Source organism: Vulpes vulpes, chromosome 12 (genome assembly GCF_048418805.1).
Source record: "Vulpes vulpes isolate BD-2025 chromosome 12, VulVul3, whole genome shotgun sequence".
Lineage (NCBI taxonomy): Eukaryota > Metazoa > Chordata > Mammalia > Carnivora > Canidae > Vulpes > Vulpes vulpes.
In genome coordinates, this window is record NC_132791.1 from 41,917,295 (window position 1) to 41,922,498 (window position 5,204).

The 5,204-nt window shown below is 34.7% G+C and overlaps 1 pseudogene; it reads left to right on the plus strand.

Annotated features, from left to right (window-relative positions):
- Window positions 1-3,004: 3,004 nt before the first annotated feature.
- LOC112921916 (dnaJ homolog subfamily A member 1 pseudogene) lies at window positions 3,005-3,725 on the plus strand (annotated as a pseudogene).
- Window positions 3,726-5,204: the final 1,479 nt, after the last annotated feature.

Consider the following 5,204-nt stretch of genomic DNA (forward strand, 5'->3'; position numbering starts at 1 on the left):
TCATGAATAAATAAATAAACTCTTTAAAAAATAATTACAAGCCAAGATTCAGAGAGAAAGTATTTCAAATATGTTCAAAGTATAGGATTTAGCTTTCCAAAATGAAGATACAATTAAGCACACTTTCCCCAATGGAATATTAAAAATAATTGGTTACTTAGGGAGACACAAGTGATGAATTGCTGCAGACGTCCTTGAAATGGGTCAAATGAATCTCATGAATCAGGCATGGTGGGATTTGCTTGTGTCTGGAAACAGGTCACTTTCACTTTCCTAGAATTTTATTACTTGGAAAATTTAAGGATTTTTAAGGGGAGGAATACTAATACTTCTGTGTTCAATTGTCTATGGGTGTTTAGTGAGAAAGAGTTATGTTCAGTATTTAAAATGTTAGAAATTATTATCTGAAGTAAAATTTAGGTAAAATATCTATAGCACTAGAAAAATACCAAAACTTTCTTTCATTAATCATAGTTCCTCTGTGTTTAAACGTAATTAAAAATGTGTTTCATGTACTTGGATACAGCTAACTCCATTTCATAATTACACTCAAGTCTCCAGTGTAGGTCTTTGCTAAGCAAAAAGGAAAAGCTATAGGTTTTCTTTTCCACTTTTAAAAAAATGTATATAACAGACATTAGGGAAAGAAAGACTAATAAATCACTGGAACCTGCATACTATATATATAATATTATATATATATATATATATATATATATATATATATATATATATATTCAGCCAGCTGTCAGAGCCTATGCAGCCAAGAACCTCAAATGAGCTGACCTACTTATAGTTTGGTGCAGTGTTCTCTTTTCCATCTCAGTTAATTATACCTTTAGAGATGATTCAGATTTGTTTATAAAAAAAAAAAGAAAAAAGAAAATCCTCTTTTTTCTGAGTAATTTTGATGACCTTATATTTCTTCTGATGCTTCTTATTTTTTACTCTTATTTTTTACTCTAAACTAGTTCTTTGAAGAAATTTTCTTTTTAAGTTTTTTCTTTTTCATTTATAACTACTGAATTTTCTGTGTCAAAAAGGAAAAGTCCTTTAAGTTGGAGAAGTGGTGGCAGTTGAGTCTCTGCAAAGTTTATCAGTGTCATTTTGCTCCCCAGAGAGATAATTTTCTCTCATTTCCCAATTGCCAAATGTATAGCAGAGAATGAGCTTATATAAGTTGAAATATAGAAAACATGTGAGGGCTAGAAAAAGGGACTTAAATTCTCTCCTATCATCACTGTCTTTTAGTCTTTAAGTGTTTCTGTATAACTGTCTATAAAGTGAGTGATAAGATTTTGCCACTCTTACTTTCATACCAAAGGAATTAATAAACTATGTCTTCTGAAATTATTTGGGGTTTCAACAATGAAAATCTTAGCTAATATATATGAAATATACATGAATAATATATTAATATGAAATAACATATATATTTATATATGTCATGTCACAGTGTCACAGTAAAATTTTTAGGTACTTACATGTAATTCTACAGAGAGATCAGTTTGCAATATGGCATATCTATGCTTAACACAGTGTCATGCACATATAGAAAATGAGAAAAGTAGGAAGTGTATGAAATGACAAATGTTAGATACATTTACTTTTATGTATCAACATGTTCCTATACTCATTAATATTTTTAAAAATCAGAGAATATTTCTATAGTAGTCAGGACATGGTAAGCTACATTATGATATCAAGTAAAGTCCAAAAACCTTAATGGATTAACAATATTACCTCTTATTCTTCCTTTATTTTAAGTCACATATAGGCTTGTATATGGTGACAGATGGTAGCTACACTTGTCCTGAGCATAGCATAACATACAGTGAAGTTGAATCATTATGTTTTACACATGAAGCTAATGTAACACTGTATCAACTCTACTCAAATATTAAAGTTTAAAACAATGAAAATAAGTAAATAAAAGTCACACGCATGCCCTTTTGAAACTATTTTGTTTCGTTTGCTTTTGTTTTTGTTTTAAAGATTTTATTTATTTTAGAAAGAGCACAGCAGGGGGTAGGGAGAGGAACAAACTCCACACTGAGAACAGAACCTGATGAAGGGCTCAGTTCCACAACCCCCAAGATCATGACGTGAGCCAAATCCAAGAGCTGGATGCTCAAACAACTGAGAAATGGGGCACCCGGAAACTGTTTTGGACACATGGATTTGTAACTCTTCACAATAGGTAAAAAAAATATGTATATATAAACTCACTTTCATTTACTAGATGTAATTGAGACAAGAGATACTAGACCTTGTCTATCTTTAAATTTTGGGAATTAGGAGCCCACTGAGATGCACTGTAGCCTAAAGCCACTCAAAGCTTTTGCTCTATCACAAGGAAAATGAACTCATTTGATAAACTCATAGCATTGTTTATAAATCCTCTTAGAAGTACAGTTCTCAAAAATAAAGGTTTAAAAAAAAAAGTTGATCGAACTTTCCAGAACGCTCTGTGAGACGTGGAGGAGCCCCGGCTGCCCAAGCTGTGCCCAGCAAAGCTCTCCTTCCCACTCCCCCACACCCTCCTCGGTGCTCTCACTGGCTGTAGAAAACGGTGAAAGAAACCACTTACTTACTATGATGTTTTGGCGGTCAAAGCAGATGCCACCCAGAAGGAATTGAAAAAGGCTTACAGGAAGGAGAGAAGTTTAAACAGATTTCTCAAGCTTACGAAGTGCTCTTTGATGCAAGGAAAAGGGAATTATATGACAAAGGAAGAGAACAGGCAATTAAAGAAGGTGGAGCTGGTGGTGGTTTTGGTTCCCCCGTGGACATCTTTGATATGTTTTTTGGAGGAAGAGGAAGGATGCAGAGAGAAAGGACAGGTAAAAATATTGTACATCAACTCTCAGTAACCTTAGAAGATTTATATAATGGTGCAACAAGAAAACTAGCTCTGTAAAAGAACGTCATTTGCAATAAATGTGAAGGCCAAGGTGGTAAGAAAGGAGTAGTTGAATGTTGTCCCAATTGTCGATGTACTGGAATGCAAATAAGAATTCATCAGATAGGACCTAGAATGGTTCAGCAAATTCAGTCTGTGTGCATACAGTGCCAGGGCCATGGGGAACGGATCAGTCCTAAAGATAGATGTAAAAGCTGCAACGGAAGGAAGATAGTTCAAGAGAAGAAGATTCTAGAAGTGCATACTGACAAAGGCATGAAAGATGGCCAGAAGGTAACATTCCGTGGTGAGGGAGACCAAGAACCAGGACTAGAACCAGGAAATATTATCATTGTTTTAGATCAGAAGGACCATGCTGTTTTTACTCAGCGAGGAGATCTTTTCATGTATATGGATATACAGCTGGTTGAAGCCCTGCGCGGCTTTCGAAAGCCAGTATCTACTCTTGACAACCAAACCATCGTTATCACCTCTCATCCAGGTCAGACTGTCAAGCATGGGGATATCAAGTGTGTGGTAAACGAAGGCATGCCAATTTATCGTAGACCATATGAGAAGGGTTGCCTAATCATCGAATTTAAGGTAAACTTCCCCAAGAACGGCTTTCTCTCTCCTGATAAAATTTCTTTGGCTGGAAAAACTCCTACCTGAGAGCAAGGAAGTGGAAGAGACTGATGAAATGGACCAGGTAGAACTGATGGACTTTGATCCCAATCAGGAAAGACTGCGCCGTTACAATGGGGAAGCATATGAGGATGGTGAACATCATCCTAGAGGTGATGTTCAGTGTCAGACATCTTAATGGGATCAGTGAAGAACGCTGCTGGTATTTTATATGCAGTAGTGAATGAGTGAAGGATTATAATCATAGCTCATTATTTGCTATTGTTTTTGTTTTAATATTCTACTACAATACAGTTTTAAAAGTTAAAAAAAGAATAAACTCAAATATAAAAGCTCTGACTTTGCCCTGTATATGATGGCTTCAGTGTGCAAGATACGTTTAATACTTGTAAAAACTACTTAAAAAAAAATCTCCCCTAGCATTTGTTAGGCCATACCTTATAATTGATTGCAGCTCTATGTATATGAAACATTTCAGACTCAAATGCTAGGTGTATTGACTAGCAGTATTTGATCCTTAATTGTTAAACTATGAAGTTAAAACTTGTATTTAATTGGCAGACAAAGACTTTATTAATTTGCAGAGAAGTGTTGGTCTGTAGTTATGTTAAATGGGATTCATTGTGATGCCTCTGCATTCCATTGCCTCAAGTGTTACTTGAAGATGACATGCTATGTAATTTGGCCTGTGGTATCAGTGATAGAAAGGATACCTCTCTGGGTAGGTATAAAAAGAAGGGGTTTATCATATGCTGCTGCTTGAGGGCTTGCACTTGTTAGAATTGCATTCCCCTCTGCTATGCCATCTTAAAAAAAATATATATATATATATATATACACACATATGTGTGTGTGTGTATGTGTGTGTGTGTGTGTGACAGTCCTGGTTACATTTTTTCCCTTTTCTTTGGACTATGATAAGCTTCGGAGTAGTGACTTCGGGAGCAGGGTAACTTAGAGTGAAGAGACATTTACGTGGAGAAGTTAATTTACAAGTATGAGACAGGAAGATGTCTTCTAGGTATGTGACAGGCTTACTTTAAGTCATTTAACTTATGCTCCAAAGTAACTGTAATTTAATGTTGGTAGTATAGCAAATTATGATGAATAGCTTTAATTGTATGTTTAAAAGTCATGTTCACAAGTTTGAAATTTATAAATGTCTCCTTAAAATACTGATTACAAAGCAAAAAAAAAAAAAGGTTACTTAAAACAAATTAGCAAACACAAATACAAACATAAATTAGTATTTTAATTATTTGAGACATATTAACTACTTAACACTGGAAGCATATTTTAGGACAAACATAACTGAACAAAATTCTTCTGCAAAACTTTTAGTATTCCAAGTTGTGACATGCCATGTTAATGGTTTAAATTTAATCCAACTGTCAAAGGTTATGTTTTCTTTTAGTCCCAGTATTTATTTTCTGTTTCCTTCCTCCCTCTCTCACATTCATCCAGAGGAGTATGTTTTCTGTCCTTGAAAAGCATTAGCATGAGATTTGGAAGAGAATCAACACCATTTTATCTTTCCCAACAGCAGAGATGGCAGTTATGTGGATTTCTCAGAGTCAGTCTTTTTTCAGTGTCTTTTGTTGCTTTATCATCCACTTTATAGTGAGAGAAAGTTTAGACATGCAGAAGTTTCCTGGAA